Here is a 16,110-nt window from a genome sequence, read left to right as displayed (position 1 = left end):
GTTTTGAAATAATCGAAAAGAGGATAACATTCTTGAAAATTATTTTGCTCAATCTTATTGATTTTGATGAATCCATTTGTATCATCTTTGTGAATCTCTTGGATTTTGATAATGATTTTGATGATTTAAATTTGAATAATTTTTTATTGAAATCATGATCTTGATCTCTTGAAATTCATAACATGAAATCCTTTATGAATCAACATTTTCTTTTCTATTTAAAAGGAGATTTGTCGAAATGTTTCATAGTCTTTTAGTATTCATAATCTTGACAATTATGTTTTGAAACTTTATGTAAACCAAGAATGTTCATCATGATTCTCTCTTTGAATATTTAAAGAGGAGAATTTTCTAGATGGTTCATAATTTTGATGATTGAATATTTGATATGCATGAATTGAGATCTTGCTCTCCTACCACTCTTTTTGCTATTCACCAAAAGGAAGACTAATTCTAATAAACCATGATATGCTATATGAATTTTATTATATTCATGAAGTAAGATCTCATCACTAATTTTTGTTTATATTCCTTCATGTGATGATATGAATGTATGAAACACTTATGATATGATTTTTTATACAATTCCATGTATTCGTGAAATATTAATCTCATCACCCAATTAATTCCTCTTGATACTCCTAATGTGATGAAGTGAAATTATGCATGAAATACAAATGGGGATAAGTTTTTGGTAGGATATAATTTGACAAATTGATACCATCATGATATGAAACATTTATGATTTGCAATGATATATGCAATACTTGTGCTTTCTAATTATGATGTGATGTATTACATATGATGTAAATCATGATTTAAAATACTATGAGTTGTCGCTAAAATGATGTATTATAAATATTGATTTAATGTTTTGTATCATGAATACTCTAAATGATGAATATTTGGTATCATGATCAAAATGTTGACAAATAGTTAAAAATTTTAGTATCATGTATGATATCCTTATAATGTTGATCGATTTATTCAATATCATGCATGAATGAATATAAGGTTTTTGAAAATGTGCATATTCTAATTTGAAAATATGATGATGCACAATTAAGATTGATACTTACCTTTGTCATAATTGATGTAATGGGTCTTCCCTTCTTTTTGACAATGACAAAAGGGGAGATAGCTTGCTTGCACAAGTCAAGAAGATGCAAAAACTTGATTGCTTGCTTGCCTATCTTAAGTAGCAAAGATTGCTAACTTGCTTATTTCAAGAAGCAAAAGTTGTCTTCTTGAACATCATTATCTTGCCCATCTCAAGAAGCAAGACTTGCAACCTGCACATTGCAATACGAAGTAAGAATCGATAGCTTACACACTTCAACAAGAAAGCTATCTTGTATTTGCTTTTCAAATTTTTACTAGCTTGTATGTTACAAAACTTGCTCACTTTTTAAAATACTTTGCTAGCTTGCACTTTGTAAAGGAAGCAAAAATAACACTTCTCAAAAGAGAAGAAAAACTTACTGTCTTGAACATCTTTAATATGCTAGCTAGCATGATGTACAATTTGCTATTTTGAATATTACAAAGAAATACTATCATGCACATTGCAAAGAAAAGCAAAGTGCAATCTTGCACAAGAAGCAAGTGTTGAATTGCCATGATTGAACTTAAGAATCTTGCTATACTTTTATGCTTATATGTTGTGATGAAAATCTAGCTTTATGTTGCAAAAACTTGCATATCTTTTAAAATAGCTAGAGCTACTTCTCCTTTTTGTTGATGACATTGGGGGAGAAGTATATTGATGACTTCATGCATTGAATTAAATATTTTATATATTTGCATGATAGTTTAAATGTTTTTCATAACATGTGATGAATGTTACTTGGATTTGCGATAATCCAAGTGTTCTATCAATGGCATATTGATAGGGGGAGTTTAGTTAAACTCCGGGGAGTTAAGGTTAACTCCGTTAGTCATCAATTAGTTGTCATCATCAAAAAGGGGGAGATTGTTGAATCTCGGATTTTGATGATGAAACTAATTGATTGTGTTTAAATGTTTGACTACATTTTGAGTGATACAGGTCTACTCGATCAGGATTAGACAATTAACGCAGGAGGAATTGACGTTGCGTCGGAGGAGATCACGTCAGGATATTGGATGGCAGAAGGCTTCGGGCGTCGGGCATCGGGCCAAGAGCGGAATTGCGCCAAGGATATCGGCGTTGTGGAGGTCAATCGCCGATTGGGCAACAAGCCGCAAGAGAGGACGATGCGCCGAAGAATCGGACGAAGCGCCAACCAATGACGTGCCGAGCAACAGAATGTCAATTCGCTTTATAATAATTGTCTAGATCGGAGTAGAGTTTTGGTTTGTGTGTGCAGGATTAACTACGATAACGATGAAGACATAAAGCGAAACAAAGTGCTGGAGTCAAGCGCGAAGGATTCGTTAGGAGTTCGAGAGTTCGACGGAAGTCCAAAGGTTCGTCAGGAATGCTGCCGGAACTAGCCAAGAATGAGTAGGGAGCTTGCCGAAGGGTTTTTCGAAAGCTCGCCGGAAGGTTCGTTGGAAGTTCGCGGAGCTCGCCGAGAAAGATCGGAGCTTGCCGAAGAAGCTCATCGGAACTCGCCAAGATCAAATCGTGAAGTCTAGGGGCTTGCCGGGAGTCCGCAGAATGGTTTCCGAAAGTTTATCGAAAGACCACCGGAAGTTCGCCAGAAGCTCGCCGGAAGAAGTCTTGACTTACGGACTTTGTAATAGCTTAGAAAATGTCTTTAAATTCGTAGTTAGCATGTTAATTAGGGTTAGGATTAGGTGTTAATCCTATAACCCAAGTAGGGGCCAATTGGACCCGAGTTCGGACTGGTTTGGGCCAAGTTTGGAGCCCAACCAGTGAGCTGATTTAGCCTAGGCGGTGGCACTGCCTAGCACCCGAGAGCTGGGCGGTGACACCTCCTGGCTGGGCGGTGGCACCGCCCAGCACCCGAGCGCTGGGCGGTGGCACCTCCAGCAGTGGGAACCCAAAGAGAATTCAAATTTTGAAGCCCAAATTTGAATCCTCTTGAGGCCTATAAATACCCCTCAAATCTCAGCTGAGAGAACAACTTTTTGAGCAGCAAGTGTTTGAGAGAAAAGCCTTAGAAAAGTGTTAGCTTGTCTTGTTTTTAATTTGCTAGTGTTCACCTCCTTCTTTCTTGTTGAAAATCTGTAAGAAAGTGAACCGCTTGTAAAAGTTGTAAGAGGGGTATTCACCCTTCACTTTCAAGAGATTTGCTAGTGGAAGGTGGAAGCCTCATCGAAGAGGGGCCTCGCAAGTGGATGTAGGTCACTTGACCGAACCACTTTAAAAACGGCGTAATCTCTGGTTTGCATTTCTTATTGTCATTTACATTACTGCAAATCTTCTTACTTGCTTTGTTTCATCATTACCTTTGCTGCACAACTTTAAGAATACGCTTTCAAGTTAAGCTTTTCAAGTTCCATTCTTATCGTACAAAAGATTTTACTAAAACCGAAGTTTTAATCCGCTGCACTAATTCACCCCCCCCTCTTAGTGCCACTCCAATCCTAACATAAAAGTGTTAGAAGATCTCTCTTATTTGGAATTTCGGAATGTTAAGTCTAATTTATGACGATATGAACTTGTGGTGAATAGTTGGAGTTCTGATTGTATAATTTATTTAGCTTGTGGATTTATAAATGTTGTTCATGTTTGTCAAGTTGGCTTGGGTTGCCATAAATGTGAATTATCGAGTGATGTGATATATGATTTTAAAATGCACAGGTTTTATGGATGTGAATTTGATTGAATGTTTTTCAGTATCCTCAAACGTTAGTTTGGATCCTGGATTGGTCTGTGATGAAAATTTTACAAATCATGGATATTTTGAGGGGCGTGATAGTGACGGATAGTAGTGCCATGGGCATGGCAGCGCCATGGTACCGCAGAGGCGGGACTTCCGTGAAAGACATTGATCCCTTGCTCTCATGGAGGGAGAGCGCTTGGTCGTGAAAGGGGCCGAGGAGGCGGAGAATGCAGAGGCAATCTCCAAGTACCGAGACAAGGCTAAAGGGCAGAGGCCGAAGAACTTCGTAAGACCGGTGTCAATGTGCTTCTCATCAAGATAGCCGGAGAATGCAAAGGTATGATCGAAGCAGTTGGAGGGTTGGACTGCTCTAGAGCTCATATTCGCTTAAGGGAGCCCGGCAAGTCAGAGGACAAGGCCGAGTAAGCGAACGTTGCTACCAAGGAAGCTAAGGAGAACAGAATCAGTGCAAACCCTACAATGTGATGGCAGAGGCCATGCATGGGAGTTGCAGTCTGTCTTTCCATCGACCAAACAGACTGCTTGGAGAACACAAAGGTGTTGAAGCAGGGGGTCGAAAGGGGAGAGGAAGCGACGACGAGTCTAGAGGGACTTAGCTACCCAAAATCAAGCATCAGTTAGAATGGAGGTGGACTCGGAGGAGTGCCACAGAGGCATATCTACTGATTGTGAAGAAAAGGAATGCAGATGCGAGGTGACGGATAGTAGTGCCATGGGCATGGCAACGCCATGGTACCGCAGAGGCGGGACTTCCGTGAAAGACATTGATCCCTTGCTCTCATGGAGGGAGAGCGCTTGGTCATGAAAGGGGCCGAGGAGGTGGAGAATGCAGAGGAAATCTCCAAGTACCGAGACAAGGCTAAAGGGCAGAGGCCGAAGAACTTCGTAAGACTGATGTCAATGTGCTTCTCATCAAGATAGCCGAAAGTGAAGGACTTCGGGTCATGCAAGAGTGCATAACCAAGGAACGAAGCAGGCAGTACGTGGTGCTGTACCTTTGCTAATCAGTGGAGTAGGCGGCAGGGTTGATGGAGAAGACGGTATAATCCCAAAGGCGACCAAACCTATGAGAGAATATTACTCCAAGTCGGGGTGAAAACTTCCTGCATTCCAGAAGTTCAATGGCATTGAGAAGGTGAATCATAGTAACTAACTCAAGCAAGGAGTGCAAACACTTCAAGTGCTTCAGAAGTGTGAGCAAAGAGCAGGCGAAGGCTAGTAACCAGCTCGATGCATGGAGTACAACCTCGAGGAGGCGGGCGAAGTCAAGTAACCTTTGTCTTCTCAACTCTTAAGAGAATGGGCGAAACCGAGTACCCCAATTCTCTTATCTATCCAGCAGAGGAGCTCTGCACAAGTTCAAAGACCCTTCGAAGATAATGGAAGATAATAGTTGTCAAATCTTCACCAATGGTGATCAGTGCTACTGAGAGTAGATTGTCCGCTTCATTTCCCAACGAAATGCCAATCGAAAGTGGAAGTGATGCGAACCTACTTGGATATGACAACTAAGTGAAAGAAGAGTCAATGAGCAAATTTTGTGGAGGAAGGATCCAAAACTTCAGAAGTTTGCGAGACGATGCTTGTTAAAGCTCCAACAAGCATCCACCCAGTTCAAGCAGCATGAGGAATTTGAGAGACTGGCGCAGTAAGGATGGTCTTTTCCTTCATTTGGGGGATCCGTAGGAATCAACAACGATCAACACAACTCAGCCAACCCCACACCAAAGTTAGAGTCATTGGTGAGTTGAAGCAACATGGCGGATCAAAGGTTCGACTACTCAAAAACAGCAGCGGAGAGCAGCAAAGAGCCAAGAGGCGCATTGTAGCTAGAGCAGAAGATTGAAGACTCAGCAAAGGCGAGGAGTTACAGTGTCGACAAAGGCTTCAATGAGGACGTCGAAGGAATAAGTGGGGGAGAATGTCACGGACAAACTTCGAAACAGGATGTTTGATGTAATGCTAATGTATGTCCGTGTCTTTTGGCATGTTCATGCCTTGTACAACATGTAGAGGGGCAGCCGAAGGCTTAATAGTCCCATTTTAGTTGGGTTGGTGGCCTCTTTGGGCTTGTAAATAAAGGTTGTGTCATGTGGACACGTGTGAGAGATTTTTGATCTGTAATGGACCATTTTACCCTTTGTTGTGCCACTGTTCAGAGCTTGTAAAGTCTGTTTGTAATTTGCATTGTCTATGAAGTATTTTTTGGAGATGTTTGCTTGTGGATCCTGATTGAGGCATTCTCTCTAGCTCGTTCTCTCTTTTGTTGGTCCTAAGGGACAATGGGAGACTTCGAGGAGGTTGACCTTTGCGGACGAACACGCAAGGGTGTCGCACGACTTAGGCAAAACCAACTAAGTCCGTGACAATACGTTGAAATCCGATTCGGACATAAAAGTCGTTTCGTGCAGATAATAACTTTGAAAGCTTACGGAAACGTATTTGAAGTAAAGTAAGGAAGGTAGTTTGCAGTTAAGATAGAAATCAAAATGTAAGCGCAAACTGAAATATGATATTCGTACGATAAAACCGATTTTCGTCTTAGCGCCGATTCGGAAAATACTTAACTAAGAAACACATTCATAAATAAGCAGAAGGCAGTAAGCTACTGAGGAGGTTTGTAGTAAAGATAAGATGCTCAAAGTAAATGCAAACCGAGATTTAGAGTGGTTCGGTCAATCTTGACCTACATCTACTTTTAGCTTCCTCCACCAACGAGGTCACCGACATCCACTAGAGGCCTTCCTTCAATAGACGAAGGCCAACCACCCTTTTACAGTTTCACTCCTTTTGATGGGCTTAGGAGACAACCCTTACAAACTTTTCTCTCCTCTCTTGAAAGATCAAAACTTGGAAGAAAAGAGGGAGGAGAACTTCTAGACTTTACAACACTTTTGAGCTCTAAAATCACAGAATAAGATCAAGCTTTCGGTGCCCTTTCATGTAGGAAAGGGTGGGGTATATATAGGCCCCAAACTAGTTTGAATTTGGAGCTAAAAAATGTCTTTTCTCGGATTTCTGGGGTCCTGACGGTACCACCTCCTAACTGGGGCGGTACAACCGCTTGGCAGCTCAGAGACTGAGCCTCTGGGTGGTGCCACCGCCTAACAGGGGTGGTTGCACCACCCAATCTCACTCGGAGACTGAGCCCAGGTGGTGCCACCGCTTGATTGGGGCGGTTGCACCGCCTTGCAGAGCTCGGAGACCGAGCTCAGGTGGTTCCATTGCCTGTCAGGGGTGGTTGCACCACCCAATCTCGCTCGGAGACTAAGCCCCAGGCGGTGCCACCGCCGACCCAGGCGGTGCCACCGTTGGCCAAGAAATCTGGGTCCGAATGGGCTGATCCATTCAGCCCAATTTGGGTCTTTCAAGGGCCCAATTGCCCCAAGATTAAGTTAATGGGATCACCTCCCATTTCTAACTTAATCATCATGCTAACTACGATTTTTCTTAAGACATTTACTGCAACATGCTCCGGTGAATCAATCGCTTCTTCTGGCGAGCTTCCAGCAAACTTTTGTCGATCATCCGATGAACCCTCGGTGATGCTCCTGCGGACTTCCGGCAAACTCCTGGACTTGCGACGATCCACTTGGTGAGTTCCGACGAGCTTCTTTTGGCAAGCTCTTGGACTTCTCGGATTTGTTCCGGCAGAACCTCCGACGACCGTCCGGACTTCCGTCGAACTCTCGAACCCCCAACATGATCATGGTCTTGACTCCGGTGCAACTCCTGCTGCATGTCTTACTTCCATCATAGTTAATCTTGCACACTTATCTCAACATATAGATTAGATAACAAATGACAATTGACTTCATCATCAAAATCCGAGATTCAACATGTAGGCATAGTAAAAGCACAGTAAAGAGGAGAGAAAGTTTGCTATAAAAGTAAAGTGCTTAAAGGAAGCGCAAACCATATTTTTATAGTGGTTCGATCATCATGACCTACATCCACTCCGCCGATTCCTCTTCCATCGAGGCCACCGACATCCACTATCGGTCTTCCTTCAATAGGCGAAGACCAACCACCTTTTATAACTCGATTCTCCTTTTACCAGGTTTAGGAGATAACCCTTACACCCCCACTTACTCCTCTCTCAAACTATTCTAACACTTAGAACTTTTGAGAGGAGTTCACACAAGATTGCAGTAGCATTTCATTTTATTTTTACTCTCAAGTCTTATGTATTTTAACCAAGGATGAGATGGGTATTTATAAGCTTCAAGTTGATTCAAACTTGGAGCCTAAAAGCATCTCATCCCGGGTTTCCTAGGTCCGGGTAGTACCACCGCCTATGCTGGGCGATACCACCGCTAGTGTCAGTCTGACACTGACACTGTGCTAGGTGGTACCACCACTTGGCACCCTGTCAAGGGCGGTACCACCGCCTGACATAGTCTTCGAGACTATGCCACGACGATGTCACCTCTTGGGTCATTGTTTGGGCCTCTTATTGGGCCCAACATAGTCCTTACATAGGCCCAACTGGCCCATAATTAGGTTGGCCTAATTTCAAACCTAGTTACGTGCTAACTATGAAATCTAAGACATACTTAAGCTAAACAAGTCTGTAAGTCTTGGTTTTTTTTGGCGAGCTTCTAGCGATCTTCCGGCAAACTTCCGACGATCTCTCGACAATGTTCCAGTAGACTCCCGGCAAACTCTTGGACTTCACAATGATCTTCTTAGCGAGTTCCGATGAGCTTTTCTGGCAAGCTCCAAGACTTCTCGGCCAATTCCGACAGAACTTCTAATGAACGTCCTCACTTCCGACGAAATCTCGAACTCCCAACGAAATCGCGTCCTTGACTCTAAGGTTTCATTTTACTTTATTCCTTGCTATCATAGTTAATCCTGCACATGTAAAAACATACTTCGATCTAGACAATTATTACTAAGCATGAATTATGTTGTCCGGCATGTCATTGGTCCCTCGACGCTTCGTTCGATTCTTTGGCGCATCGTCCTCTCTTGCGGTCTATTGCCCAATTAGCCAGTTGACTTCGTAACTTCGATATCCTTAGTGCAATATCTGCTCTTTTTGGCCCGATGCCCGAATCTATGGCCCGAAGCCTTCTGTCGATACGTCGATCAATCCTCTAGCTCGACGTCTAATCTTCTAACATGTTCCTTTGGCCCAACATGATTCTTCCTGCTTTAATTGTCTCATCTTGATTGAAGCATCCCGTGTCACTAAAAACGTAGATCAAATCATATATACTTATCAATTGGTTTCATCATCAAAATCCGAGATTCAACAATCTCCCCCTTTTTGATGATGACAACCAATTGATGATGGAGTTAACCTTAAATCCAGGAGTTTTAACGAACTCCCCCTATCAATATGCCATATTAATAGAACCTTGAATTCAAGTTGAATTCAAGTCATTGCAAATTTCATCATGAATATTTGCAACACGTCATCATGCATTACATGATCATACTTCTCCCCTTTTGTCATTAACAAAAAGAAGTATACCTTTCATATGTTTGGACATATAAGTTTAAATTATTGCATAATAAACATAATCTATATTTTTATAATCATGCAAGCTAGCAAAAATTTTGAGTTTTGCAAGTTTGTAAATTTTCCTAGATGTGCAAGTTTAGCATGTTTTGCTTCTTGAGATAAGTAAGATAGCAATGTTACTTATCTTGAGATTGGAAGCTAGCAAGTCCAAGTGATGTTCAAGATAGCAAGTTTTACATCATGCAAGCTAGCAAATTTTTATATCATTTTGAAAAATATAAGCTAGCAATATTTCGAAAGCAAATGCAAGATAGCTTTCTTGTTGAAGTGTGCAAGCTAGCGATTCTTGCTTCCTTTAGCAATGTGCAAGTTGCAAGTTTTTACATTTTCTTGACTTGTGCAAGCTAGGTATCTCCCCCTTTGTCATTGTCAAAAAGAAGGGAAGAATACAATTTTGTATCTCTTTTTCCCTTTACAATAATTTTCAAAGCATGACAAAGGCAAAGTATCAATCTTATTTCAATATGTTTGTACATCATAATAGTTCCAAATTAAAACATACACAATTTTAAAATTTTATATTTTATTTTTCATGCATGATACAAAAAAAATAAATCAATCATCATTATGACCATATCATACATGATACTAAGACATTAAAATTTTTAAGCATTTATCAACATTTTGATCATGATACCAAACATTCATCATTTAAAGTATTCATGATACCAAACATTAAATTAATAATTATAATAAATCATTTTAACAACAAATCATAGCATTTTAAATCATGATGGTATCTAAATGTCAAATTACATTGCATCCCATATTTCATGCATATTTTTATTTCATCACATACATTTCATCTCATCAAGAAAAATTAATTGGGTGATGAATACAAGGAGTTATCCAAAAATAATCATATCATGAGAGATAGGATCATGTAAATACCAAAAGACATTATTCATATATTAAATCTCCTCTTAAATAAAATACCAAAAAAATTATAGGAGTACAAAGAAGAGATCTTGATTAAAAAATCTCAAGTAATAAATCTAAGAACTCACAAGAAAAATCATGATTCATTTAGAAAATCTCCTCTTAAGAAAATACTGAGAAGAAACAAGGAGAAAAAAAGATCTCAATTCATAGAAAGATCTCAAGTTATAAATCTCGAAAAATCAAGATAAAGCTCATTCAAATTTGAATCATCAAATCAAAATCATTTTCAATAGTTTAAAACAAAGGACATAGATAGATTCATTAATATCTCCTTTTTAGATAAATCGATAAAGTAGAGAAATTTTTCAAGGAGAAAGCTTTCCTCTTTTTAGTTTGTTTCATACAAGCATGCCTTTGTCCTTTTTATGTCAAATGAAAAAAATATATATCATTAATCGTTTAGGATCAAAAAATAAATTTCATCATAAAAACCATCCAGATCAATAAACCATAAATTACTTAAAAATTATCATGCATAATTTTGAAATTTATTAAGTGTGATCATTATGCATGACATCAAAGCATGATATCAAACTTCTTAATATTTTCATTAAGACATCAAGAATAGTTTCAATCAAAAACGGAAATCATCAAGATACACATTATTTCTTCTTAAAAAAAACATACATAAGATCATTAGATTTAAATCTAACATTTTATTCCATTAACATAAAACATGAAATTTTCATTATCATTTTCAAAATTACTAGAATGATCATATTTTTTGTTTGTTTTTTTATTTTTAAACATGTAATTTTCATGAAAAATAATTATTCTAAACTAAATTAAAAATAACTCATGAAAATCGTCATGTAATTTCGAAATAAACTAAAGGCATTTTGATTACCTCATCATCGAATGCCGTTGAGGCATAGTTTTCCACCTCGCCTTTGTTTGTCTCCTTGTCTTTGGATGAGCTTGATTGATCCAACATCACCTTCTTCTTACGTTCATAGCAAGTAGTTGCGTTCTTTTTACTTTGGTTCTTTAATTTTTGTTTCATGAACCTTTTAAATTTCATAGTGAGGAGTTCATGTTCACCATCACTTGAGCTTATGCTCGAGTGGTCTTTAGTTATTCTGAGTTCAAAATCCTTTCTGTTCTTTGGAAGGTGGTTCTCATGTTCGTCAAGTGCCACATTAGTCATTTCATAGGTCATTAAAGACCCGATAAGTTCTTTGATAAAAAAAGTATTCAAGTTTTTGATTCTTGAATAGCCATTATTTTCGAATTCTAATTTTTAGAAAGAGATCTTAAAATCTTGTAACGAGTTCAAAATTTGAAAAGTTTTTATCAAGAGCTTTTAAACCATTGATGACATCCGTAAAATGGGTGTATATGTCAACAATGGTTTCACTCGGTTTCATTCGAAAAAGTTTAAAATCATGCATTAAAAAGTTAAATTTCGAATCTTTAATTTTGCTAGTGCCTTCATGTGTGATTTCGAGAGTGCGCTATATGTCAAAAGTTGTTTTGCACATAGAAACCTGATTAAACTTAGTTTTATCTAAGGCGCAAAACAAGGTATTCATAGCCTTTGCATTTAGAGAAAAAGTCTTCTTCTCCAAATCATTCCAATGGTTTATTGAAAGAGAAGACTTTTGAAAACCAAATTCGACTATGTGCCATAAATCGAGATTCAATGAAAGCAGCAAAACTCTCATTCGAGTTTCACAATAAGTGTAGTCCATCCCATTGAAAAAGGGAGGACGAATGAGAGAGTGACCCTCTTGAAAGCCGAAAAGGGCCATTTCTCTTTGGGTGTTAAACCAAATGAGAAAATGAGGCTCTGATACCAACTGCTAGGAATGAGTCGGCACTAAGAGGGGGGGGTGCGGGCCGGGGTGAATTAGTGCAATGGTAAAAATGTCGGTTCTGAAAAACCTTCGTATGATAAAATCTGATTTCGACAAAACTTGAAAGCGTATATGAGTGTAGGCATAGTAAAAGCACAGTAAAGAGGAGAGGTAGTTTGCTATAAAAGTAAAGTGCTCAAAGGAAACACAAACCAGATTTTTATAGTGGTTCGATTGTCGTGACCTACATCCACTCCGCCGATTCCTCTTCCGTCGAGGCCACCGGTATCTACTATTGGTCTTCCTTCAATAGGAGAAGACCAACCACCTTTTACAACTCGACTCTCCATTTACTGGGTTCAGGAGATAACCCTTACACCCCTACTTACTCCTCTCTCAAACTATTCTAACACTTAGAACTTTTGAGAGGAGTTCACACAAGATTGCAATAGCGTTTCTTTCTATTTTTATTCTCAAGTCTTGTGTATTTTAACTAGGGATGAGATGGGTATTTATAGGCTTCAAATTGATTTAAACTTGGAGCCTAAAAATATCTCATCCTGGGTTTCTTGGGTCCAAGCGGTACCACTGTCTGTGCTGGGTAGTACCACCGTCAGTTTTAGTCTGACACTAACACTATGCTGGGCAGTACCACCGCCCAATCTAGTGGTACCAATGCCTAGCATGTTAGGATCGGAGCGACACTAAGAGGGGGGGGGGGTGAATTAGTGTAGCGGATTAAAACTTCGGTTTCAGAAAATCTTTCGTACGATAAGAACAGAACTTGAAAAGTTTAACTTGAAAGCGTATTCTTAAAGTTGCGCAGCAAGGGTAATAAGGAACTAAAGCAGTAAGAAGATTTGCAGTAATGTAAATGACAATAATGAAATGCAAATCAGAGATTACGCCGATTTAGAGTGGTTCGGTCAAATGACCTACATCCACTTGCGAGGCCCCTCTTCGATGAGGCTCCCACCTTCCACTAGCAAATCTCTTGAAAGTGAAGGGTGAATACCCCTCTTACAACTTTTACAAGTGGTTCACTCTCTTATAGATTTTCAGCCAGAAAGAAGGAGGTGAACACTAGCAAATTGAAAACAAGACAAGCTAACACTTTTCTAAGGCCTTTCTCTCAAACACTTACTGCTCAAAAAGTTGTTCTCTCAGCTGAGATTTGAAGGGTATTTATAGGCCTCAAGAGGATTCAAATTTGGGCTTCAAAATTTGAATTCTCTTTGGGTTCCCGCTGCTGGAGGTGCCACCGCCCAACCAAGCGGTGCCACCGCCCAGCCAGGAGGTGTCACCGCCCAGCTCTCGGGTGCTGGGCGATGCCACCACCCAGCCCAGGCGGTGCCACCGCCTAGGCTAAATCAGCTCACTGGTTGGGCTCCAAAGTTGGCCCAAACCAGTCCGAACTCGGGTCCAATTGGCCCCTACTTGGGTTATAGGATTAACACCTAATCCTAACCCTAATTAACATGCTAACTACGAATTTAAAGACATTTTCTAAGCTATTACAAAGTCCGTAAGTCAAGACTTCTTCCGGCGAGCTTCTGGCGAACTTCCGACGGTCTTCCGATAAACTCTCGGAAACCATTCTGTGGACTCCCGGCAAGCTCCTAGACTTCACGATTTGATCTTGGCGAGTTCCGATGAGCTTCTTCGGCAAGCTCCGATCTTTCTCGGCGAGCTCCGCGAACTTCCAACGAACCTTCCGGCGAGCTTCCGAAAAACCCTTCGGCAAGCTCCCTACTCATTCTCGGTTAGTTCCGGCAGCATTCCTGACGAACCTTCGGACTTCCGTCGAACTCTCGAACTCCCAACGAATCCTTCGCGCTTGACTCTGGCACTTTGTTTTGCTTTATGTCTTTGTCGTTATCGTAGTTAATCCTGCACACACAAGCAAACACTCTACTCCGATCTAGACAATTATTATAACGCAAATTGACATTCTGTTGCCCGGCACGTCATTGGTTGGCGCTTCGTCCGATTCTTCGGTGCATCGTCCTCTCTTGCGGCTTGTTGCCCAATCGGCGGTTGACCTCCGCAACCCCGATATCCTTGGCGTAATTTCGCTCTCCTTGGCCCGATGCCCGACGCCCGAAGCCTTCTGCCATCCAATATCCTGACGTGATCTCCTCCGACGCAACGTCAATTCCTCCTACGTTAATTGTCTAATCCTGATCGAGTCGACCTGTATCACTCAAAATGTAGTCAAACATTTAAACACAATCAATTAGTTTCATCATCAAAATCCGAGATTCAACAATCTCCCCCTTTTTGATGATGACAACTAATTGATGACTAACGGAGTTAACCTTAACTCCCCGGAGTTTAACTAAACTCCCCCTATCAATATGCCATTGATAGAACACTTGGATTATCCCAAATCCAAGTAACATTCATCACATGTTATGAAAAACTTTTAAACTATCATGTAAATATATAAAATATTTAATTCAATGCATGAAGTCATCAATATACTTCTCCCCCTATGTCATCAACAAAAAGGAGAAGTAGCTCTAGCTATTTTAAAAGATATACAAGTTTTTGCAACATAAAGCTAGATTTTCATCACAACATATAAGCACAAAAGTATAGCAAGATTCTTAAGTTCAATCATGGCAATTCAACACTTGCTTCTTGTGCAAGATTGCACTTTGCTTTTCTTTGCAATGTGCATGATAGTATTTCTTTGTAATATTCAAAATAGCAAATTGTACATCATGCTAGCTAGCATATTAAAGATGTTCAAGACAGTAAGTTTTTCTTCTCTTTTGAGAAGTGTTATTTTTGCTTCCTTTACAAAGTGCAAGCTAGCAAAGTATTTGAAAAAGTAAGCAAGTTTTGTAACATACAAGCTAGTAAAAATTTCAAAAGCAAATACAAGATAGCTTTCTTGTTGAAGTGTGTAAGCTATCGATTCTTACTTCCTATTGCAATGTGCAGGTTGCAAGTCTTGCTTCTTGAGATGGGCAAGATAATGATGTTCAAGAAGACAACTTTTGCTTCTTGAAATAAGCAAGTTAGCAATCTTTGCTACTTAAGATAGGCAAGCAAGCAATCAAGTTTTTGCATCTTCTTGACTTGTGCAAGCAAGCTATCTCCCCCTTTGTCATTGTCAAAAAGAAGGGAAGAGCCATTACATCAATTATGACAAAGGTAAGTATAAATCTTAATTGTGCATCATCATATTTTCAAATTTGAATATGCATATTTTCAAAAACCTTATATTCATTCATGCATGATATTGAATAAATCGATCAACATTATAAGGATATCATACATGATACTAAAATTTTTAACTATTTGTCAACATTTTGATCATGATACCAAATATTCATCATTTAGAGTATTCATGATACAAAACATTAAATCAATATTTGTAATACATCATTTTAGCGACAACTCATAGTATTTTAAATCATGATTTACATCATATGTATTACATCACATCATAATTAGAAAGCACAAGTATTGCATATATCATTGCAAATCATAAATGTTTCATATCATGATGGTATCAATTTGTCAAATTATATCCTACCAAAAACTTATCCCCATTTGTATTTCATGCATAATTTCACTTCATCACATTAGGAGTATCAAGAGGAATTAATTGGGTGATGAGATTAATATTTCACGAATACATGGAATTGTATAAAAAATCATATCATAAGTGTTTCATACATTCATATCATCACATGAAGGAATATAAACAAAAATTAGTGATGAGATCTTACTTCATGAATACAATAAAATTCATATAGCATATCATGGTTTATTAGAATTAGTCTTCCTTTTGGTGAATAGCAAAAAGAGTGGTAGGAGAGCAAGATCTCAATTCATGCATATCAAATATTCAATCATCAAAATCATGAACCATCTAGAAAATTCTCCTCTTTAAATATTCAAAGAGAGAATCATGATGAACATTCTTGGTTTACATAAAGTTTCAAAACATAATTGTCAAGATTATGAATACTAAAAGACTATGAAACATTTCGATAAATCTCCTTTTAAATAGAAAAGAAAATGTTGATTC

The sequence above is a fragment of the Musa acuminata genome, chromosome BXJ2-5 (genome assembly GCF_036884655.1).
Source record: "Musa acuminata AAA Group cultivar baxijiao chromosome BXJ2-5, Cavendish_Baxijiao_AAA, whole genome shotgun sequence".
In the NCBI taxonomy this organism is placed as follows: domain Eukaryota; kingdom Viridiplantae; phylum Streptophyta; class Magnoliopsida; order Zingiberales; family Musaceae; genus Musa; species Musa acuminata.
The sequence above is the reverse complement of the archived record's forward strand: the minus strand, read 5'-3'. Positions refer to the sequence as shown.